The sequence below is a fragment of the Phoxinus phoxinus genome, assembly GCF_949152265.1.
Source record: "Phoxinus phoxinus genome assembly, chromosome: 13".
Lineage (NCBI taxonomy): Eukaryota > Metazoa > Chordata > Actinopteri > Cypriniformes > Leuciscidae > Phoxinus > Phoxinus phoxinus.
This window is the reverse complement of record NC_136888.1, coordinates 21,265,479-21,290,785: the sequence shown is the minus strand read 5'-3', so window position 1 is coordinate 21,290,785 and position 25,307 is coordinate 21,265,479.

Below are 25,307 nucleotides of genomic sequence, written 5' to 3'. Positions count from 1 at the left end.
ATCAGCCTTTTTTTAAGCCACTTCATCAAAACCTCTCAAAATGAGGGTGGGGGAACGGATTCCGACAGCTGTTTTTTTGCCGTCGGATTCTGTTCCCCCCCTCTCATTTTTCTTAGCAGTGAGGTTCAAATACTCAACAAACTTTTGGTTAGCACTTGTCCCATATAGCCTAGTGGTCTAAGCACTGACATTTAACTTTTTTGGGATTTTGACGACCAGAGTTCAAGTCCCGGGTCATCGTTTTTTTTTTAAAAAAAAATTCATATTTTTGGGATTTTGACGACAAGTCCCGGGTCATCGTTTTTTTTTTTTTTTCATACTTTCCTATCATGGTTAAAAGGCAAAATATATTCTTTAAACTGATGGCAGTTAAGCTCCATCCACAAAAAAATTGAATCAGCCTTTTTTTAAGCCACTTCATCAAAACCTCTCAAAATGAGGGTGGGGGAACGGATTCCGACAGCTGTTTTTTTGCCGTCGGATTCTGTTCCCCCCCCCTCTCATTTTTCTTAGCAGTGAGGTTCAAATACTCAACAAACTTTTGTTTTGCATCTGTCCCCTATAGCCTAGTGGTCTAAGCACTGACATTTAACAATTTTGGGATTTTTGAGACCAGAGTTCAAGTCCCGGGTCATCGTTTTTTTTTCTGTTTTTTTTTCATACTTTTGGGATTTTGACGACAGGTCCCGGGTCATCGTTTTTTTTTTTTTTTTTCATACTTTCCTATCATGGTTAAAAGGCAAAATATATTCTTTAAACTGATGGCAGTTAAGCTCCATCCACAAAAAAATTGAATCAGCCTTTTTTTAAGCCACTTCATCAAAACCTCTCAAAATGAGGGTGGGGGAACGGATTCCGACAGCTGTTTTTTTGCCGTCGGATTCTGTTCCCCCCCTCTCATTTTTCTTAGCAGTGAGGTTCAAATACTCAACAAACTTTTGTTTTGCACGTGCCCCTTTGGCCTAGTGGTCTAAGCACTGACATTTAACACTTTTGGGATTTTGACGACCAGAGTTCAAGTCCCGGGTCATCGTTTTTTTTTTTTTTTTTTTTCATATTTTTGGGATTTTGACGACAGGTCCCGGTTCATCGTTTTTTTTTTCTTTTTTTTTTTCATACTTTCCTATCATGGTTAAAAGGCAAAAGATATTCTTTAAACTGATGGCAGATAAGCTCCATCCACAAAAAAATTGAATCAGCCTTTTTTTAAGCCACTTCATCAAAACCTCTCAAAATGAGGGTGGGGGAACGGATTCCGACAGCTGTTTTTTTGCCGTCGGATTCTGTTCCCCCCCCTCTCATTTTTCTTAGCAGTGAGGTTCAAATAAACAACAAAGTTTTGTTTTGCATCTGTCCCCTATAGCCTAGTGGTCTAAGCACTGACATTTAACAATTTTGGGATTTTTGAGACCAGAGTTCAAGTCCCGGGTCATCGTTTTTTTTCTGTTTTTTTTTCATACTTTTGGGATTTTGACGACAGGTCCCGGGTCATCGTTTTTTTTTTTTTTTTCATACTTTCCTATCATGGTTAAAAGGCAAAATATATTCTTTAAACTGATGGCAGATAAGCTCCATCCACAAAAAAATTGAATCAGCCTTTTTTTTAAGCCACTTCATCAAAACCTCTCAAAATGAGGGTGGGGGAACGGATTCCTACAGCTGTTTTTTTGCCGTCGGATTCTGTTCCCCCCCTCTCATTTTTCTTAGCAGTGAGGTTCAAATACTCAACAAACTTTTGGTTAGCACTTGTCCCATATAGCCTAGTGGTCTAAGCACTGATATTTAACACTTTTGGGATTTTGACGACCAGAGTTCGAGTCCCGGGTCATCGTTTTTTTTAATTATTTTTTTCATATTTTTGGGATTTTGACGACAGGTCCCGGGTCATCGTTTTTTTTTTTTTTTTCATACTTTCCTATCATGGTTAAAAGGCAAAATATATTCTTTAAACTGATGGCAGTTAAGCTCCATCCACAAAAAAATTGAATCAGCCTTTTTTTAAGCCACTTCATCAAAACCTTTCAAAATGAGGGTGGGGGAACGGATTCCGACAGCTGTTTTTTTGCCGTTGGATTCTGTTCCCCCCCCCCCTCTCATTTTTCTTAGCAGTGAGGTTCAAATACTCAACAAACTTTTGTTTTGCATCTGTCCCCTATAGCCTAGTGGTCTAAGCACTGACATTTAACAATTTTGGGATTTTTGAGACCAGAGTTCAAGTGCCGGGTCATCGTTTTTTTTCTTTTTTTTTTCATACTTTTGGGATTTTGACGACAGGTCCCGGGTCATCGTTTTTTTTTTTTTTTCATACTTTCCTATCATGGTTAAAAGGCAAAATATATTCTTTAAACTGATGGCAGTTAAGCTCCATCCACAAAAAAATTGAATCAGCCTTTTTTTAAGCCACTTCATCTAAACCTCTCAAAATGAGGGTGGGGGAACGGATTCCGACAGCTGTTTTTTTGCCGTCGGATTCTGTTCCCCCCCTCTCATTTTTCTTAGCAGTGAGGTTCAAATACTCAACAAACTTTTGTTTTGCACTTGCCCCTTTGGCCTAGTGGTCTAAGCACTGACATTTAACACTTTTGGGATTTTGACGACCAGAGTTCAAGTCCCGGGTCATCGTTTTTTTGTTTGTTTTTTTCATATTTTTGGGATTTTGACGACAGGTCCCGGGTCATCGTTTTTTTTTTCTTTTTCTTTTTTTCATACTTTCCTATCATGGTTAAAAGGCAAAATATATTCTTTAAACTGATGGCAGATAAGCTCCATCCACAAAAAAATTGAATCAGCCTTTTTTTAAGCCACTTCATCAAAACCTCTCAAAATGAGGGTGGGGGAACGGATTCCGACAGCTGTTTTTTTGCCGTCGGATTCTGTTCCCCCCCCTCTCATTTTTCTTAGCAGTGAGGTTCAAATAAACAACAAAGTTTTGTTTTGCATCTGTCCCCTATAGCCTAGTGGTCTAAGCACTGACATTTAACAATTTTGGGATTTTTGAGACCAGAGTTCAAGTCCCGGGTCATCGTTTTTTTTCTGTTTTTTTTTCATACTTTTGGGATTTTGACGACAGGTCCCGGGTCATCGTTTTTTTTTTTTTTTTCATACTTTCCTATCATGGTTAAAAGGCAAAATATATTCTTTAAACTGATGGCAGTTAAGCTCCATCCACAAAAAAATTGAATCAGCCTTTTTTTAAGCCACTTCATCAAAACCTCTCAAAATGAGGGTGGGGGAACGGATTCCTACAGCTGTTTTTTTGCCGTCGGATTCTGTTCCCCCCCTCTCATTTTTCTTAGCAGTGAGGTTCAAATACTCAACAAACTTTTGGTTAGCACTTGTCCCATATAGCCTAGTGGTCTAAGCACTGACATTTAACACTTTTGGGATTTTGACGACCAGAGTTCAAGTCCCGGGTCATCGTTTTTTTTAATTATTTTTTTCATATTTTTGGGATTTTGACGACAGGTCCCGGGTCATCGTTTTTTTTTTTTTTTTTCATACTTTCCTATCATGGTTAAAAGGCAAAAGATATTCTTTAAACTGATGGCAGATAAGCTCCATCCACAAAAAAATTGAATCAGCCTTTTTTTAAGCCACTTCATCAAAACCTCTCAAAATGAGGGTGGGGGAACGGATTCCGACAGCTGTTTTTTTGCCGTCGGATTCTGTTCCCCCCCTCTCATTTTTCTTAGCAGTGACGTTCAAATACTCAACAAACTTTTGGTTAGCACTTGTCCCATATAGCCTAGTGGTCTAAGCACTGACATTTAACACTTTTGGGATTTTGACGACCAGAGTTCAAGTCCCGGGTCATCGTTTTTAAAAAAAAAAAAATTCATATATTTGGGATTTTGACGACAGGTCCCGGGTCATCGTTTTTTTTTTTTTTTTCATACTTTCCTATCATGGTTAAAAGGCAAAATATATTCTTTAAACTGATGGCAGTTAAGCTCCATCCACAAAAAAATTTAATCAGCCTTTTTTTAAGCCACTTCATCAAAACCTCTCAAAATGAGGGTGGGGAACGGATTCCGACAGCTGTTTTTTTGCCGTCGGATTCTGTTCCCCCCCCTCTCATTTTTCTAAGGAGTGAGGTTCAAATACACAACAAACTTTTGTTTTGCATCTGTCCCCTATAGCCTAGTGGTCTAAGCATTGACATTTAACAATTTTGGGATTTTTGAGACCAGAGTTCAAGTCCCGGGTCATCGTTTTTTTTCTGTTTTTTTTTCATACTTTTGGGATTTTGACGACAGGTCCCGGGTCATCGTTTTTTTTTTTTTTTCATACTTTCCTATCATGGTTAAAAGGCAAAATATATTCTTTAAACTGATGGCAGTTAAGCTCCATCCACAAAAAAATTGAATCAGCCTTTTTTTAAGCCACTTCATCAAAACCTCTCAAAATGAGGGTGGGGGAACGGATTCCGACAGCTGTTTTTGTGCCGTCGGATTCTGTTCCCCCCCTCTCATTTTTCTTAGCAGTGAGGTTCAAATACTCAACAAACTTTTGTTTTGCACGTGCCCCTTTGGCCTAGTGGTCTAAGCACTGACATTTAACACTTTTGGGATTTTGACGACCAGAGTTCAAGTCCCGGGTCATCGTTTTTTTTTTTTTTTTTTTTCATATTTTTGGGATTTTGACGACAGGTCCCGGTTCATCGTTTTTTTTTTCTTTTTTTTTTTCATACTTTCCTATCATGGTTAAAAGGCAAAAGATATTCTTTAAACTGATGGCAGATAAGCTCCATCCACAAAAAAATTGAATCAGCCTTTTTTTAAGCCACTTCATCAAAACCTCTCAAAATGAGGGTGGGGGAACGGATTCCGACAGCTGTTTTTTTGCCGTCGGATTCTGTTCCCCCCCCTCTCATTTTTCTTAGCAGTGAGGTTCAAATAAACAACAAAGTTTTGTTTTGCATCTGTCCCCTATAGCCTAGTGGTCTAAGCACTGACATTTAACAATTTTGGGATTTTTGAGACCAGAGTTCAAGTCCCGGGTCATCGTTTTTTTTCTGTTTTTTTTTCATACTTTTGGGATTTTGACGACAGGTCCCGGGTCATCGTTTTTTTTTTTTTTTCATACTTTCCTATCATGGTTAAAAGGCAAAATATATTCTTTAAACTGATGGCAGTTAAGCTCCATCCACAAAAAAATTGAATCAGCCTTTTTTTTAAGCCACTTCATCAAAACCTCTCAAAATGAGGGTGGGGGAACGGATTCCTACAGCTGTTTTTTTGCCGTCGGATTCTGTTCCCCCCCTCTCATTTTTCTTAGCAGTGAGGTTCAAATACTCAACAAACTTTTGGTTAGCACTTGTCCCATATAGCCTAGTGGTCTAAGCACTGATATTTAACACTTTTGGGATTTTGACGACCAGAGTTCGAGTCCCGGGTCATCGTTTTTTTTAATTATTTTTTTCATATTTTTGGGATTTTGACGACAGGTCCCGGGTCATCGTTTTTTTTTTTTTTTTCATACTTTCCTATCATGGTTAAAAGGCAAAATATATTCTTTAAACTGATGGCAGTTAAGCTCCATCCACAAAAAAATTGAATCAGCCTTTTTTTAAGCCACTTCATCAAAACCTTTCAAAATGAGGGTGGGGGAACGGATTCCGACAGCTGTTTTTTTGCCGTTGGATTCTGTTCCCCCCCCCCCTCTCATTTTTCTTAGCAGTGAGGTTCAAATACTCAACAAACTTTTGTTTTGCATCTGTCCCCTATAGCCTAGTGGTCTAAGCACTGACATTTAACAATTTTGGGATTTTTGAGACCAGAGTTCAAGTGCCGGGTCATCGTTTTTTTTCTTTTTTTTTTCATACTTTTGGGATTTTGACGACAGGTCCCGGGTCATCGTTTTTTTTTTTTTTTCATACTTTCCTATCATGGTTAAAAGGCAAAATATATTCTTTAAACTGATGGCAGTTAAGCTCCATCCACAAAAAAATTGAATCAGCCTTTTTTTAAGCCACTTCATCTAAACCTCTCAAAATGAGGGTGGGGGAACGGATTCCGACAGCTGTTTTTTTGCCGTCGGATTCTGTTCCCCCCCTCTCATTTTTCTTAGCAGTGAGGTTCAAATACTCAACAAACTTTTGTTTTGCACTTGCCCCTTTGGCCTAGCGGTCTAAGCACTGACATTTAACACTTTTGGGATTTTGACGACCAGAGTTCAAGTCCCGGGTCATCGTTTTTTTGTTTGTTTTTTTCATATTTTTGGGATTTTGACGACAGGTCCCGGGTCATCGTTTTTTTTTTCTTTTTCTTTTTTTCATACTTTCCTATCATGGTTAAAAGGCAAAATATATTCTTTAAACTGATGGCAGATAAGCTCCATCCACAAAAAAATTGAATCAGCCTTTTTTTAAGCCACTTCATCAAAACCTCTCAAAATGAGGGTGGGGGAACGGATTCCGACAGCTGTTTTTTTGCCGTCGGATTCTGTTCCCCCCCCTCTCATTTTTCTTAGCAGTGAGGTTCAAATAAACAACAAAGTTTTGTTTTGCATCTGTCCCCTATAGCCTAGTGGTCTAAGCACTGACATTTAACAATTTTGGGATTTTTGAGACCAGAGTTCAAGTCCCGGGTCATCGTTTTTTTTCTGTTTTTTTTTCATACTTTTGGGATTTTGACGACAGGTCCCGGGTCATCGTTTTTTTTTTTTTTTTCATACTTTCCTATCATGGTTAAAAGGCAAAATATATTCTTTAAACTGATGGCAGTTAAGCTCCATCCACAAAAAAATTGAATCAGCCTTTTTTTAAGCCACTTCATCAAAACCTCTCAAAATGAGGGTGGGGGAACGGATCCCTACAGCTGTTTTTTTGCCGTCGGATTCTGTTCCCCCCCTCTCATTTTTCTTAGCAGTGAGGTTCAAATACTCAACAAACTTTTGGTTAGCACTTGTCCCATATAGCCTAGTGGTCTAAGCACTGACATTTAACACTTTTGGGATTTTGACGACCAGAGTTCAAGTCCCGGGTCATCGTTTTTTTTAATTATTTTTTTCATATTTTTGGGATTTTGACGACAGGTCCCGGGTCATCGTTTTTTTTTTTTTTTTTCATACTTTCCTATCATGGTTAAAAGGCAAAAGATATTCTTTAAACTGATGGCAGATAAGCTCCATCCACAAAAAAATTGAATCAGCCTTTTTTTAAGCCACTTCATCAAAACCTCTCAAAATGAGGGTGGGGGAACGGATTCCGACAGCTGTTTTTTTGCCGTCGGATTCTGTTCCCCCCCTCTCATTTTTCTTAGCAGTGACGTTCAAATACTCAACAAACTTTTGGTTAGCACTTGTCCCATATAGCCTAGTGGTCTAAGCACTGACATTTAACACTTTTGGGATTTTGACGACCAGAGTTCAAGTCCCGGGTCATCGTTTTTTTTAATTATTTTTTTCATATTTTTGGGATTTTGACGACAGGTCCCGGGTCATCGTTTTTTTTTTTTTTTTTCATACTTTCCTATCATGGTTAAAAGGCAAAAGATATTCTTTAAACTGATGGCAGATAAGCTCCATCCACAAAAAAATTGAATCAGCCTTTTTTTAAGCCACTTCATCAAAACCTCTCAAAATGAGGGTGGGGGAACGGATTCCGACAGCTGTTTTTTTGCCGTCGGATTCTGTTCCCCCCCTCTCATTTTTCTTAGCAGTGACGTTCAAATACTCAACAAACTTTTGGTTAGCACTTGTCCCATATAGCCTAGTGGTCTAAGCACTGACATTTAACACTTTTGGGATTTTGACGACCAGAGTTCAAGTCCCGGGTCATCGTTTAAAAAAAAAAAAAAATTCATATATTTGGGATTTTGACGACAGGTCCCGGGTCATCGTTTTTTTTTTTTTTTTCATACTTTCCTATCATGGTTAAAAGGCAAAATATATTCTTTAAACTGATGGCAGTTAAGCTCCATCCACAAAAAAATTTAATCAGCCTTTTTTTAAGCCACTTCATCAAAACCTCTCAAAATGAGGGTGGGGAACGGATTCCGACAGCTGTTTTTTTGCCGTCGGATTCTGTTCCCCCCCCTCTCATTTTTCTAAGGAGTGAGGTTCAAATACACAACAAACTTTTGTTTTGCATCTGTCCCCTATAGCCTAGTGGTCTAAGCATTGACATTTAACAATTTTGGGATTTTTGAGACCAGAGTTCAAGTCCCGGGTCATCGTTTTTTTTCTGTTTTTTTTTCATACTTTTGGGATTTTGACGACAGGTCCCAGGTCATCGTTTTTTTTTTTTTTTCATACTTTCCTATCATGGTTAAAAGGCAAAATATATTCTTTAAACTGATGGCAGTTAAGCTCCATCCACAAAAAAATTGAATCAGCCTTTTTTTAAGCCACTTCATCAAAACCTTTCAAAATGAGGGTGGGGGAACGGATTCCGACAGCTGTTTTTTTGCCGTTGGATTCTGTTCCCCCCCCCCCTCTCATTTTTCTTAGCAGTGAGGTTCAAATACTCAACAAACTTTTGTTTTGCATCTGTCCCCTATAGCCTAGTGGTCTAAGCACTGACATTTAACAATTTTGGGATTTTTGAGACCAGAGTTCAAGTGCCGGGTCATCGTTTTTTTTCTTTTTTTTTTCATACTTTTGGGATTTTGACGACAGGTCCCGGGTCATCGTTTTTTTTTTTTTTTCATACTTTCCTATCATGGTTAAAAGGCAAAATATATTCTTTAAACTGATGGCAGTTAAGCTCCATCCACAAAAAAATTGAATCAGCCTTTTTTTAAGCCACTTCATCTAAACCTCTCAAAATGAGGGTGGGGGAACGGATTCCGACAGCTGTTTTTTTGCCGTCGGATTCTGTTCCCCCCCTCTCATTTTTCTTAGCAGTGAGGTTCAAATACTCAACAAACTTTTGTTTTGCACTTGCCCCTTTGGCCTAGTGGTCTAAGCACTGACATTTAACACTTTTGGGATTTTGACGACCAGAGTTCAAGTCCCGGGTCATCGTTTTTTTGTTTGTTTTTTTCATATTTTTGGGATTTTGACGACAGGTCCCGGGTCATCGTTTTTTTTTTCTTTTTCTTTTTTTCATACTTTCCTATCATGGTTAAAAGGCAAAATATATTCTTTAAACTGATGGCAGATAAGCTCCATCCACAAAAAAATTGAATCAGCCTTTTTTTAAGCCACTTCATCAAAACCTCTCAAAATGAGGGTGGGGGAACGGATTCCGACAGCTGTTTTTTTGCCGTCGGATTCTGTTCCCCCCCCTCTCATTTTTCTTAGCAGTGAGGTTCAAATAAACAACAAAGTTTTGTTTTGCATCTGTCCCCTATAGCCTAGTGGTCTAAGCACTGACATTTAACAATTTTGGGATTTTTGAGACCAGAGTTCAAGTCCCGGGTCATCGTTTTTTTTCTGGTTTTTTTTCATACTTTTGGGATTTTGACGACAGGTCCCGGGTCATCGTTTTTTTTTTTTTTTTCATACTTTCCTATCATGGTTAAAAGGCAAAATATATTCTTTAAACTGATGGCAGTTAAGCTCCATCCACAAAAAAATTGAATCAGCCTTTTTTTAAGCCACTTCATCAAAACCTCTCAAAATGAGGGTGGGGGAACGGATTCCTACAGCTGTTTTTTTGCCGTCGGATTCTGTTCCCCCCCTCTCATTTTTCTTAGCAGTGAGGTTCAAATACTCAACAAACTTTTGGTTAGCACTTGTCCCATATAGCCTAGTGGTCTAAGCACTGACATTTAACACTTTTGGGATTTTGACGACCAGAGTTCAAGTCCCGGGTCATCGTTTTTTTAAATTATTTTTTTCATATTTTTGGGATTTTGACGACAGGTCCCGGGTCATCGTTTTTTTTTTTTTTTTTCATACTTTCCTATCATGGTTAAAAGGCAAAAGATATTCTTTAAACTGATGGCAGATAAGCTCCATCCACAAAAAAATTGAATCAGCCTTTTTTTAAGCCACTTCATCAAAACCTCTCAAAATGAGGGTGGGGGAACGGATTCCGACAGCTGTTTTTTTGCCGTCGGATTCTGTTCCCCCCCTCTCATTTTTCTTAGCAGTGACGTTCAAATACTCAACAAACTTTTGGTTAGCACTTGTCCCATATAGCCTAGTGGTCTAAGCACTGACATTTAACACTTTTGGGATTTTGACGACCAGAGTTCAAGTCCCGGGTCATCGTTTTTAAAAAAAAAAAAATTCATATATTTGGGATTTTGACGACAGGTCCCGGGTCATCGTTTTTTTTTTTTTTTTCATACTTTCCTATCATGGTTAAAAGGCAAAATATATTCTTTAAACTGATGGCAGTTAAGCTCCATCCACAAAAAAATTTAATCAGCCTTTTTTTAAGCCACTTCATCAAAACCTCTCAAAATGAGGGTGGGGAACGGATTCCGACAGCTGTTTTTTTGCCGTCGGATTCTGTTCCCCCCCCTCTCATTTTTCTAAGGAGTGAGGTTCAAATACACAACAAACTTTTGTTTTGCATCTGTCCCCTATAGCCTAGTGGTCTAAGCATTGACATTTAACAATTTTGGGATTTTTGAGACCAGAGTTCAAGTCCCGGGTCATCGTTTTTTTTCTGTTTTTTTTTCATACTTTTGGGATTTTGACGACAGGTCCCGGGTCATCGTTTTTTTTTTTTTTTCATACTTTCCTATCATGGTTAAAAGGCAAAATATATTCTTTAAACTGATGGCAGTTAAGCTCCATCCACAAAAAAATTGAATCAGCCTTTTTTTAAGCCACTTCATCAAAACCTCTCAAAATGAGGGTGGGGGAACGGATTCCGACAGCTGTTTTTGTGCCGTCGGATTCTGTTCCCCCCCTCTCATTTTTCTTAGCAGTGAGGTTCAAATACTCAACAAACTTTTGTTTTGCACGTGCCCCTTTGGCCTAGTGGTCTAAGCACTGACATTTAACACTTTTGGGATTTTGACGACCAGAGTTCAAGTCCCGGGTCATCGTTTTTTTTTTTGTTTTTTTTCATATTTTTGGGATTTTGACGACAGGTCCCGGTTCATCGTTTTTTTTTTCTTTTTTTTTTTCATACTTTCCTATCATGGTTAAAAGGCAAAAGATATTCTTTAAACTGATGGCAGATAAGCTCCATCCACAAAAAAATTGAATCAGCCTTTTTTTAAGCCACTTCATCAAAACCTCTCAAAATGAGGGTGGGGGAACGGATTCCGACAGCTGTTTTTTTGCCGTCGGATTCTGTTCCCCCCCCTCTCATTTTTCTTAGCAGTGAGGTTCAAATAAACAACAAAGTTTTGTTTTGCATCTGTCCCCTATGGCCTAGTGGTCTAAGCACTGACATTTAACAATTTTGGGATTTTTGAGACCAGAGTTCAAGTCCCGGGTCATCGTTTTTTTTCTGTTTTTTTTTCATACTTTTGGGATTTTGACGACAGGTCCCGGGTCATCGTTTTTTTTTTTTTTTCATACTTTCCTATCATGGTTAAAAGGCAAAATATATTCTTTAAACTGATGGCAGTTAAGCTCCATCCACAAAAAAATTGAATCAGCCTTTTTTTAAGCCACTTCATCAAAACCTCTCAAAATGAGGGTGGGGGAACGGATTCCTACAGCTGTTTTTTTGCCGTCGGATTCTGTTCCCCCCCTCTCATTTTTCTTAGCAGTGAGGTTCAAATACTCAACAAACTTTTGGTTAGCACTTGTCCCATATAGCCTAGTGGTCTAAGCACTGATATTTAACACTTTTGGGATTTTGACGACCAGAGTTCGAGTCCCGGGTCATCGTTTTTTTTAATTATTTTTTTCATATTTTTGGGATTTTGACGACAGGTCCCGGGTCATCGTTTTTTTTTTTTTTTTCATACTTTCCTATCATGGTTAAAAGGCAAAATATATTCTTTAAACTGATGGCAGTTAAGCTCCATCCACAAAAAAATTGAATCAGCCTTTTTTTAAGCCACTTCATCAAAACCTTTCAAAATGAGGGTGGGGGAACGGATTCCGACAGCTGTTTTTTTGCCGTTGGATTCTGTTCCCCCCCCCCCTCTCATTTTTCTTAGCAGTGAGGTTCAAATACTCAACAAACTTTTGTTTTGCATCTGTCCCCTATAGCCTAGTGGTCTAAGCACTGACATTTAACAATTTTGGGATTTTTGAGACCAGAGTTCAAGTGCCGGGTCATCGTTTTTTTTCTTTTTTTTTTCATACTTTTGGGATTTTGACGACAGGTCCCGGGTCATCGTTTTTTTTTTTTTTTTCATACTTTCCTATCATGGTTAAAAGGCAAAATATATTCTTTAAACTGATGGCAGTTAAGCTCCATCCACAAAAAAATTGAATCAGCCTTTTTTTAAGCCACTTCATCTAAACCTCTCAAAATGAGGGTGGGGGAACGGATTCCGACAGCTGTTTTTTTGCCGTCGGATTCTGTTCCCCCCCTCTCATTTTTCTTAGCAGTGAGGTTCAAATACTCAACAAACTTTTGTTTTGCACTTGCCCCTTTGGCCTAGTGGTCTAAGCACTGACATTTAACACTTTTGGGATTTTGACGACCAGAGTTCAAGTCCCGGGTCATCGTTTTTTTGTTTGTTTTTTTCATATTTTTGGGATTTTGACGACAGGTCCCGGGTCATCGTTTTTTTTTTCTTTTTCTTTTTTTCATACTTTCCTATCATGGTTAAAAGGCAAAATATATTCTTTAAACTGATGGCAGATAAGCTCCATCCACAAAAAAATTGAATCAGCCTTTTTTTAAGCCACTTCATCAAAACCTCTCAAAATGAGGGTGGGGGAACGGATTCCGACAGCTGTTTTTTTGCCGTCGGATTCTGTTCCCCCCCCTCTCATTTTTCTTAGCAGTGAGGTTCAAATAAACAACAAAGTTTTGTTTTGCATCTGTCCCCTATAGCCTAGTGGTCTAAGCACTGACATTTAACAATTTTGGGATTTTTGAGACCAGAGTTCAAGTCCCGGGTCATCGTTTTTTTTCTGTTTTTTTTTCATACTTTTGGGATTTTGACGACAGGTCCCGGGTCATCGTTTTTTTTTTTTTTTTCATACTTTCCTATCATGGTTAAAAGGCAAAATATATTCTTTAAACTGATGGCAGTTAAGCTCCATCCACAAAAAAATTGAATCAGCCTTTTTTTAAGCCACTTCATCAAAACCTCTCAAAATGAGGGTGGGGGAACGGATTCCTACAGCTGTTTTTTTGCCGTCGGATTCTGTTCCCCCCCTCTCATTTTTCTTAGCAGTGAGGTTCAAATACTCAACAAACTTTTGGTTAGCACTTGTCCCATATAGCCTAGTGGTCTAAGCACTGACATTTAACACTTTTGGGATTTTGACGACCAGAGTTCAAGTCCCGGGTCATCGTTTTTTTTAATTATTTTTTTCATATTTTTGGGATTTTGACGACAGGTCCCGGGTCATCGTTTTTTTTTTTTTTTTTCATACTTTCCTATCATGGTTAAAAGGCAAAAGATATTCTTTAAACTGATGGCAGATAAGCTCCATCCACAAAAAAATTGAATCAGCCTTTTTTTAAGCCACTTCATCAAAACCTCTCAAAATGAGGGTGGGGGAACGGATTCCGACAGCTGTTTTTTTGCCGTCGGATTCTGTTCCCCCCCTCTCATTTTTCTTAGCAGTGACGTTCAAATACTCAACAAACTTTTGGTTAGCACTTGTCCCATATAGCCTAGTGGTCTAAGCACTGACATTTAACACTTTTGGGATTTTGACGACCAGAGTTCAAGTCCCGGGTCATCGTTTTTTTTAATTATTTTTTTCATATTTTTGGGATTTTGACGACAGGTCCCGGGTCATCGTTTTTTTTTTTTTTTTTCATACTTTCCTATCATGGTTAAAAGGCAAAAGATATTCTTTAAACTGATGGCAGATAAGCTCCATCCACAAAAAAATTGAATCAGCCTTTTTTTAAGCCACTTCATCAAAACCTCTCAAAATGAGGGTGGGGGAACGGATTCCGACAGCTGTTTTTTTGCCGTCGGATTCTGTTCCCCCCCTCTCATTTTTCTTAGCAGTGACGTTCAAATACTCAACAAACTTTTGGTTAGCACTTGCCCCATATAGCCTAGTGGTCTAAGCACTGACATTTAACACTTTTGGGATTTTGACGACCAGAGTTCAAGTCCCGGGTCATCGTTTTTAAAAAAAAAAAAATTCATATATTTGGGATTTTGACGACAGGTCCCGGGTCATCGTTTTTTTTTTTTTTTTCATACTTTCCTATCATGGTTAAAAGGCAAAATATATTCTTTAAACTGATGGCAGTTAAGCTCCATCCACAAAAAAATTTAATCAGCCTTTTTTTAAGCCACTTCATCAAAACCTCTCAAAATGAGGGTGGGGAACGGATTCCGACAGCTGTTTTTTTGCCGTCGGATTCTGTTCCCCCCCCTCTCATTTTTCTAAGGAGTGAGGTTCAAATACACAACAAACTTTTGTTTTGCATCTGTCCCCTATAGCCTAGTGGTCTAAGCATTGACATTTAACAATTTTGGGATTTTTGAGACCAGAGTTCAAGTCCCGGGTCATCGTTTTTTTTCTGTTTTTTTTTCATACTTTTGGGATTTTGACGACAGGTCCCGGGTCATCGTTTTTTTTTTTTTTTCATACTTTCCTATCATGGTTAAAAGGCAAAATATATTCTTTAAACTGATGGCAGTTAAGCTCCATCCACAAAAAAATTGAATCAGCCTTTTTTTAAGCCACTTCATCAAAACCTCTCAAAATGAGGGTGGGGGAACGGATTCCGACAGCTGTTTTTTTGCCGTCGGATTCTGTTCCCCCCCTCTCATTTTTCTTAGCAGTGAGGTTCAAATACTCAACAAACTTTTGGTTAGCACTTGTCCCATATAGCCTAGTGGTCTAAGCACTGACATTTAACACTTTTGGGATTTTGACGACCAGAGTTCAAGTCCCGGGTCATCGTTTTTTTAAATTATTTTTTTCATATTTTTGGGATTTTGACGACAGGTCCCGGGTCATCGTTTTTTTTTTTTTTTTTCATACTTTCCTATCATGGTTAAAAGGCAAAAGATATTCTTTAAACTGATGGCAGATAAGCTCCATCCACAAAAAAATTGAATCAGCCTTTTTTTAAGCCACTTCATCAAAACCTCTCAAAATGAGGGTGGGGGAACGGATTCCGACAGCTGTTTTTTTGCCGTCGGATTCTGTTCCCCCCCTCTCATTTTTCTTAGCAGTGAGGTTCAAATACTCAACAAACTTTTGGTTAGCACTTGTCCCATATAGCCTAGTGGTCTAAGCACTGACATTTAACTTTTTTGGGATTTTGACGACCAGAGTTCAAGTCCCGGGTCATCGTTTTTTTTTTAAAAAAAATTTCATATTTTTGGGATTTTGACGACAGGTCCCGGGTCATCGTTTTTTTTTTTTTTTCATACTTTCCTATCATGGTTAAAAGGCAAAATATATTCTTTAAACTGATGGCAGTTAAGCTCCATCCACAAAAAAATTGAATCAGCCTTTTTTTAAGCCACTTCATCAAAACCTCTCAAAATGAGGGTGGGGGAACGGATTCCGACAGCTGTTTTTTTGCCGTCGGATTCTGTTCCCCCCCCCTCTCATTTTTCTTAGCAGTGAGGTTCAAATACTCAACAAACTTTTGTTTTGCATCTGTCCCCTATAGCCTAGTGGTCTAAGCACTGACATTTAACAATTTTGGGATTTTTGAGACCAGAGTTCAAGTCCCGGGTCATCGTTTTTTTTTCTGTTTTTTTTTCATACTTTTGGGATTTTGACGACAGGTCCCGGGTCATCGTTTTTTTTTTTTTTTTTCATACTTTCCTATCATGGTTAAAAGGCAAAATATATTCTTTAAACTGATGGCAGTTAAGCTCCATCCACAAAAAAATTGAATCAGCCTTTTTTTAAGCCACTTCATCAAAACCTCTCAAAATGAGGGTGGGGGAACGGATTCCGACAGCTGTTTTTTTGCCGTCGGATTCTGTTCCCCCCCTCTCATTTTTCTTAGCAGTGAGGTTCAAATACTCAACAAACTTTTGTTTTGCACGTGCCCCTTTGGCCTAGTGGTCTAAGCACTGACATTTAACACTTTTGGGATTTTGACGACCAGAGTTCAAGTCCCGGGTCATCGTTTTTTTGTTTGTTTTTTTCATATTTTTGTGATTTTGACGACAGGTCCCGGGTCATCGTTTTTTTTTTCTTTTTTTTTTTCATACTTTCCTATCATGGTTAAAAGGCAAAAGATATTCTTTAAACTGATGGCAGATAAGCTCCATCCACAAAAAAATTGAATCAGCCTTTTTTTAAGCCACTTCATCAAAACCTCTCAAAATGAGGGTGGGGGAACGGATTCCGACAGCTGTTTTTTTGCCGTCGGATTCTGTTCCCCCCCCTCTCATTTTTCTTAGCAGTGAGGTTCAAATAAACAACAAAGTTTTGTTTTGCATCTGTCCCCTATAGCCTAGTGGTCTAAGCACTGACATTTAACAATTTTGGGATTTTTGAGACCAGAGTTCAAGTCCCGGGTCATCGTTTTTTTTCTGTTTTTTTTTCATACTTTTGGGATTTTGACGACAGGTCCCGGGTCATCGTTTTTTTTTTTTTTTTCATACTTTCCTATCATGGTTAAAAGGCAAAATATATTCTTTAAACTGATGGCAGTTAAGCTCCATCCACAAAAAAATTGAATCAGCCTTTTTTTAAGCCACTTCATCAAAACCTCTCAAAATGAGGGTGGGGGAACGGATTCCGACAGCTGTTTTTTTGCCGTTGGATTCTGTTCCCCCCCCCCCTCTCATTTTTCTTAGCAGTGAGGTTCAAATACTCAACAAACTTTTGTTTTGCATCTGTCCCCTATAGCCTAGTGGTCTAAGCACTGACATTTAACAATTTTGGGATTTTTGAGACCAGAGTTCAAGTCCCGGGTCATCGTTTTTTTTCTGTTTTTTTTCATACTTTTGGGATTTTGACGACAGGTCCCGGGTCATCGTTTTTTTTTTTTTTTCATACTTTCCTATCATGGTTAAAAGGCAAAATATATTCTTTAAACTGATGGCAGTTAAGCTCCATCCACAAAAAAATTTAATCAGCCTTTTTTTAAGCCACTTCATCAAAACCTCTCAAAATGAGGGTGGGGGAACGGATTCCGACAGCTGTTTTTTTGCCGTCGGATTCTGTTCCCCCCCTCTCATTTTTCTTAGCAGTGACGTTCAAATACTCAACAAACTTTTGGTTAGCACTTGCCCCATATAGCCTAGTGGTCTAAGCACTGACATTTAACACTTTTGGGATTTTGACGACCAGAGTTCAAGTCCCGGGTCATCGTTTTAAAAAAAAAAAAAATTCATATATTTGGGATTTTGACGACAGGTCCCGGGTCATCGTTTTTTTTTTTTTTTTCATACTTTCCTATCATGGTTAAAAGGCAAAATATATTCTTTAAACTGATGGCAGTTAAGCTCCATCCACAAAAAAATTTAATCAGCCTTTTTTTAAGCCACTTCATCAAAACCTCTCAAAATGAGGGTGGGGAACGGATTCCGACAGCTGTTTTTTTGCCGTCGGATTCTGTTCCCCCCCCTCTCATTTTTCTAAGGAGTGAGGTTCAAATACACAACAAACTTTTGTTTTGCATCTGTCCCCTATAGCCTAGTGGTCTAAGCATTGACATTTAACAATTTTGGGATTTTTGAGACCAGAGTTCAAGTCCCGGGTCATCGTTTTTTTTCTGTTTTTTTTTCATACTTTTGGGATTTTGACGACAGGTCCCGGGTCATCGTTTTTTTTTTTTTTTCATACTTTCCTATCATGGTTAAAAGGCAAAATATATTCTTTAAACTGATGGCAGTTAAGCTCCATCCACAAAAAAATTGAATCAGCCTTTTTTTAAGCCACTTCATCAAAACCTCTCAAAATGAGGGTGGGGGAACGGATTCCGACAGCTGTTTTTTTGCCGTCGGATTCTGTTCCCCCCCTCTCATTTTTCTTAGCAGTGAGGTTCAAATACTCAACAAACTTTTAGTTAGCACTTGTCCCATATAGCCTAGTGGTCTAAGCACTGACATTTAACACTTTTGGGATTTTGACGACCAGAGTTCAAGTCCCGGGTCATCGTTTTTTTAAATTATTTTTTTCATATTTTTGGGATTTTGACGACAGGTCCCGGGTCATCGTTTTTTTTTTTTTTTTTCATACTTTCCTATCATGGTTAAAAGGCAAAAGATATTCTTTAAACTGATGGCAGATAAGCTCCATCCACAAAAAAATTGAATCAGCCTTTTTTTAAGCCACTTCATCAAAACCTCTCAAAATGAGGGTGGGGGAACGGATTCCGACAGCTGTTTTTTTGCCGTCGGATTCTGTTCCCCCCCTCTCATTTTTCTTAGCAGTGAGGTTCAAATACTCAACAAACTTTTGGTTAGCACTTGTCCCATATAGCCTAGTGGTCTAAGCACTGACATTTAACTTTTTTGGGATTTTGACGACCAGAGTTCAAGTCCCGGGTCATCGTTTTTTTTTTAAAAAAAAATTCATATTTTTGGGATTTTGACGACAGGTCCCGGGTCATCGTTTTTTTTTTTTTTTCATACTTTCCTATCATGGTTAAAAGGCAAAATATATTCTTTAAACTGATGGCAGTTAAGCTCCATCCACAAAAAAATTGAATCAGCCTTTTTTTAAGCCACTTCATCAAAACCTCTCAAAATGAGGGTGGGGGAACGGATTCCGACAGCTGTTTTTTTGCCGTCGGATTCTGTTCCCCCCCCCTCTCATTTTTCTTAGCAGTGAGGTTCAAATACTCAACAAACTTTTGTTTTGCATCTGTCCCCTATAGCCTAGTGGTCTAAGCACTGACATTTAACAATTTTGGGATTTTTGAGACCAGAGTTCAAGTCCCGGGTCATCGTTTTTTTTTCTGTTTTTTTTTCATACTTTTGGGATTTTGACGACAGGTCCCGGGTCATCGTTTTTTTTTTTTTTTTTCATACTTTCCTATCATGGTTAAAAGGCAAAATATATTCTTTAAACTGATGGCAGTTAAGCTCCATCCACAAAAAAATTGAATCAGCCTTTTTTTAAGCCACTTCATCAAAACCTCTCAAAATGAGGGTGGGGGAACGGATTCCGACAGCTGTTTTTTTGCCGTCGGATTCTGTTCCCCCCCTCTCATTTTTCTTAGCAGTGAGGTTCAAATACTCAACAAACTTTTGTTTTGCACGTGCCCCTTTGGCCTAGTGGTCTAAGCACTGACATTTAACACTTTTGGGATTTTGACGACCAGAGTTCAAGTCCCGGGTCATCGTTTTTTTGTTTGTTTTTTTCATATTTTTGTGATTTTGACGACAGGTCCCGGGTCATCGTTTTTTTTTTCTTTTTTTTTTTCATACTTTCCTATCATGGTTAAAAGGCAAAAGATATTCTTTAAACTGATGGCAGATAAGCTCCATCCACAAAAAAATTGAATCAGCCTTTTTTTAAGCCACTTCATCAAAACCTCTCAAAATGAGGGTGGGGGAACGGATTCCGACAGCTGTTTTTTTGCCGTCGGATTCTGTTCCCCCCCCTCTCATTTTTCTTAGCAGTGAGGTTCAAATAAACAACAAAGTTTTGTTTTGCATCTGTCCCCTATAGCCTAGTGGTCTAAGCACTGACATTTAACAATTTTGGGATTTTTGAGACCAGAGTTCAAGTCCCGGGTCATCGTTTTTTTTCTGTTTTTTTTTCATACTTTTGGGATTTTGACGACAGGTCCCGGGTCATCGTTTTTTTTTTTTTTTTCATACTTTCCTATCATGGTTAAAAGGCAAAATATATTCTTTAAACTGATGGCAGTTAAGCTCCATCCACAAAAAAATTGAATCAGCCTTTTTTTAAGCCACTTCATCAAAACCTCTCAAAATGAGGGTGGGGGAACGGATTCCGACAGCTGTTTTTTTGCCGTTGGATTCTGTTCCCCCCCCCCCTCTCATTTTTCTTAGCAGTGAGGTTCAAATACTCAACAAACTTTTGTTTTGCATCTGTCCCCTATAGCCTAGTGGTCTAAGCACTGACATTTAACAATTTTGGGATTTTTGAGACCAGAGTTCAAGTCCCGGGTCATCGTTTTTTTTCTGTTTTTTTTCATACTTTTGGGATTTTGACGACAGGTCCCGGGTCATCGTTTTTTTTTTTTTTTCATACTTTCCTATCATGGTTAAAAGGCAAAATATATTCTTTAAACTGATGGCAGTTAAGCTCCATCCACAAAAAAATTTAATCAGCCTTTTTTTAAGCCACTTCATCTAAACCTCTCAAAATGAGGGTGGGGGAACGGATTCCGACAGCTGTTTTTTTGCCGTCGGATTCTGTTCCCCCCCTCTCATTTTTCTTAGCAGTGAGGTTCAAATACTCAACAAACTTTTGTTTTGCACGTGCCCCTTTGGCCTAGTGGTCTAAGCACTGACATTTAACACTTTTGGGATTTTGACGACCAGAGTTCAAGTCCCGGGTCATCGTTTTTTTGTTTGTTTTTTTCATATTTTTGGGATTTTGACGACAGGTCCCGGGTCATCGTTTTTTTTTCTTTTTTTTTTTTCATACTTTCCTATCATGGTTAAAAGGCAAAAGATATTCTTTAAACTGATGGCAGATAAGCTCCATCCACAAAAAAATTGAATCAGCCTTTTTTTAAGCCACTTCATCAAAACCTCTCAAAATGAGGGTGGGGAACGGATTCCGACAGCTGTTTTTTTGCCGTCGGATTCTGTTCCCCCCCCTCTCATTTTTCTTAGCAGTGAGGTTCAAATAAACAACAAAGTTTTGTTTTGCATCTGTCCCCTATAGCGTAGTGGTCTAAGCACTGACATTTAACAATTTTGGGATTTTTGAGACCAGAGTTCAAGTCCCGGGTCATCGTTTTTTTTCTGTTTTTTTTTCATACTTTTGGGATTTTGACGACAGGTCCCGGGTCATCGTTTTTTTTTTTTTTTTCATACTTTCCTATCATGGTTAAAAGGCAAAATATATTCTTTAAACTGATGGCAGATAAGCTCCATCCACAAAAAAATTGAATCAGCCTTTTTTTAAGCCACTTCATCAAAACCTCTCAAAATGAGGGTGGGGGAACGGATTCCTACAGCTGTTTTTTTGCCGTCGGATTCTGTTCCCCCCCTCTCATTTTTCTTAGCAGTGAGGTTCAAATACTCAACAAACTTTTGGTTAGCACTTGTCCCATATAGCCTAGTGGTCTAAGCACTGACATTTAACACTTTTGGGATTTTGACGACCAGAGTTCAAGTCCCGGGTCATCGTTTTTTTTTTTTTTTTTTTTCATACTTTTGGGATTTTGACGACAGGTCCCGGGTCATCGTTTTTTTTTTTTTTTCATACTTTCCTATCATGGTTAAAAGGCAAAATATATTCTTTAAACTGATGGCAGTTAAGCTCCATCCACAAAAAAATTGAATCAGCCTTTTTTTAAGCCACTTCATCAAAACCTCTCAAAATGAGGGTGGGGGAACGGATTCCGACAGCTGTTTTTTTGCCGTCGGATTCTGTTCCCCCCCCCTCTCATTTTTCTTAGCAGTGAGGTTCAAATACTCAACAAACTTTTGTTTTGCATCTGTCCCCTATAGTCTAGTGGTCTAAGCACTGACATATAACAATTTTGGGATTTTTGAGACCAGAGTTCAAGTCCCGGGTCATCGTTTTTTTTTCTGTTTTTTTTTCATACTTTTGGGATTTTGACGACAGGTCCCGGGTCATCGTTTTTTTTTTTTTTTTTCATACTTTCCTATCATGGTTAAAAGGCAAAATATATTCTTTAAACTGATGGCAGTTAAGCTCCATCCACAAAAAAATTGAATCAGCCTTTTTTTAAGCCACTTCATCAAAACCTCTCAAAATGAGGGTGGGGGAACGGATTCCGACAGCTGTTTTTTTGCCGTCGGATTCTGTTCCCCCCCTCTCATTTTTCTTAGCAGTGAGGTTCAAATACTCAACAAACTTTTGTTTTGCACGTGCCCCTTTGGCCTAGTGGTCTAAGCACTGACATTTAACACTTTTGGGATTTTGACGACCAGAGTTCAAGTCCCGGGTCATCGTTTTTTTGTTTGTTTTTTTCATATTTTTGGGATTTTGACGACAGGTCCCGGGTCATCGTTTTTTTTTTCTTTTTTTTTTTCATACTTTCCTATCATGGTTAAAAGGCAAAAGATATTCTTTAAACTGATGGCAGATAAGCTCCATCCACAAAAAAATTGAATCAGCCTTTTTTTAAGCCACTTCATCAAAACCTCTCAAAATGAGGGTGGGGGAACGGATTCCGACAGCTGTTTTTTTGCCGTCGGATTCTGTTCCCCCCCCTCTCATTTTTCTTAGCAGTGAGGTTCAAATAAACAACAAAGTTTGGTTTTGCATCTGTCCCCTATAGCCTAGTGGTCTAAGCACTGACATTTAACAATTTTGGGATTTTTGAGACCAGAGTTCAAGTCCCGGGTCATCGTTTTTTTTCTGTTTTTTTTTCATACTTTTGGGATTTTGACGACAGGTCCCGGGTCATCGTTTTTTTTTTTTTTTTCATACTTTCCTATCATGGTTAAAAGGCAAAATATATTCTTTAAACTGATGGCAGTTAAGCTCCATCCACAAAAAAATTGAATCAGCCTTTTTTTTAAGCCACTTCATCAAAACCTCTCAAAATGAGGGTGGGGGAACGGATTCCTACAGCTGTTTTTTTGCCGTTGGATTCTGTTCCCCCCCTCTCATTTTTCTTAGCAGTGAGGTTCAAATACTCAACAAACTTTTGGTTAGCACTTGTCCCATATAGCCTAGTGGTCTAAGCACTGACATTTAACACTTTTGGGATTTTGACGACCAGAGTTCAAGTCCCGGGTCATCGTTTTTTTTTATTATTTTTTTCATATTTTTGGGATTTTGACGACAGGTCCCGGGTCATCGTTTTTTTTTTTTTTTTTCATACTTTCCTATCATGGTTAAAAGGCAAAAGATATTCTTTAAACTGATGGCAGATAAGCTCCATCCACAAAAAAATTGAATCAGCCTTTTTTTAAGCCACTTCATCAAAACCTCTCAAAATGAGGGTGGGGGAACGGATTCCGACAGCTGTTTTTTTGCCGTCGGATTCTGTTCCCCCCCTCTCATTTTTCTTAGCAGTGACGTTCAAATACTCAACAAACTTTTGGTTAGCACTTGTCCCATATAGCCTAGTGGTCTAAGCACTGACATTTAACACTTTTGGGATTTTGACGACCAGAGTTCAAGTCCCGGGTCATCGTTTTTTAAAAAAAAAAAATTCATATTTTTGGGATTTTGACGACAGGTCCCGGGTCATCGTTTTTTTTTTTTTTTTCATACTTTCCTATCATGGTTAAAAGGCAAAATATATTCTTTAAACTGATGGCAGTTAAGCTCCATCCACAAAAAAATTGAATCAGCCTTTTTTTAAGCCACTTCATCAAAACCTCTCAAAATGAGGGTGGGGGAACGGATTCCGACAGCTGTTTTTTTGCCGTTGGATTCTGTTCCCCCCCCCCTCTCATTTTTCTTAGCAGTGAGGTTCAAATACTCAACAAACTTTTGTTTTGCATCTGTCCCCTATAGCCTAGTGGTCTAAGCACTGACATTTAACAATTTTGGGATTTTTGAGACCAGAGTTCAAGTGCCGGGTCATCGTTTTTTTTCTGTTTTTTTTCATACTTTTGGGATTTTGACGACAGGTCCCGGGTCATCGTTTTTTTTTTTTTTCATACTTTCCTATCATGGTTAAAAGGCAAAATATATTCTTTAAACTGATGGCAGTTAAGCTCCATCCACAAAAAAATTGAATCAGCCTTTTTTTAAGCCACTTCATCTAAACCTCTCAAAATGAGGGTGGGGGAACGGATTCCGACAGCTGTTTTTTTGCCGTCGGATTCTGTTCCCCCCCTCTCATTTTTCTTAGCAGTGAGGTTCAAATACTCAACAAACTTTTGTTTTGCACGTGCCCCTTTGGCCTAGTGGTCTAAGCACTGACATTTAACACTTTTGGGATTTTGACGACCAGAGTTCAAGTCCCGGGTCATCGTTTTTTTGTTTGTTTTTTTCATATTTTTGGGATTTTGACGACAGGTCCCGGGTCATCGTTTTTTTTTCATTTTTTTTTTTCATACTTTCCTATCATGGTTAAAAGGCAAAAGATATTCTTTAAACTGATGGCAGATAAGCTCCATCCACAAAAAAATTGAATCAGCCTTTTTTTAAGCCACTTCATCAAAACCTCTCAAAATGAGGGTGGGGAACGGATTCCGACAGCTGTTTTTTTGCCGTCGGATTCTGTTCCCCCCCCTCTCATTTTTCTTAGCAGTGAGGTTCAAATAAACAACAAAGTTTTGTTTTGCATCTGTCCCCTATAGCCTAGTGGTCTAAGCACTGACATTTAACAATTTTGGGATTTTTGAGACCAGAGTTCAAGTCCCGGGTCATCGTTTTTTTTCTGTTTTTTTTTCATACTTTTGGGATTTTGACGACAGGTCCCGGGTCATCGTTTTTTTTTTTTTTTTCATACTTTCCTATCATGGTTAAAAGGCAAAATATATTCTTTAAACTGATGGCAGTTAAGCTCCATCCACAAAAAAATTGAATCAGCCTTTTTTTAAGCCACTTCATCAAAACCTCTCAAAATGAGGGTGGGGGAACGGATTCCTACAGCTGTTTTTTTGCCGTCGGATTCTGTTCCCCCCCTCTCATTTTTCTTAGCAGTGAGGTTCAAATACTCAACAAACTTTTGGTTAGCACTTGTCCCATATAGCCTAGTGGTCTAAGCACTGACATTTAACACTTTTGGGATTTTGACGACCAGAGTTCAAGTCCCGGGTCATCGTTTTTTTTAATTATTTTTTTCATATTTTTGGGATTTTGACGACAGGTCCCGGGTCATCGTTTTTTTTTTTTTTTTTTCATACTTTCCTATCATGGTTAAAAGGCAAAAGATATTCTTTAAACTGATGGCAGATAAGCTCCATCCACAAAAAAATTGAATCAGCCTTTTTTTAAGCCACTTCATCAAAACCTCTCAAAATGAGGGTGGGGGAACGGATTCCGACAGCTGTTTTTTTGCCGTCGGATTCTGTTCCCCCCCTCTCATTTTTCTTAGTAGTGAGGTTCAAATACTCAACAAACTTTGGTTTGCACTTGTCTCGTTTAGCCTAGTGGTCTAAGCACTGACATTTAACACTTTTGGGATTTTTGAGACCAGAGTTCAAGTCCCGGGTCATCGTTTTTTTTTTTTTTTTTTTATATTTTTGGGATTTTGACGACAGGTCCCGGGTCATCGTTTTTTTTTTTTTTTTCATACT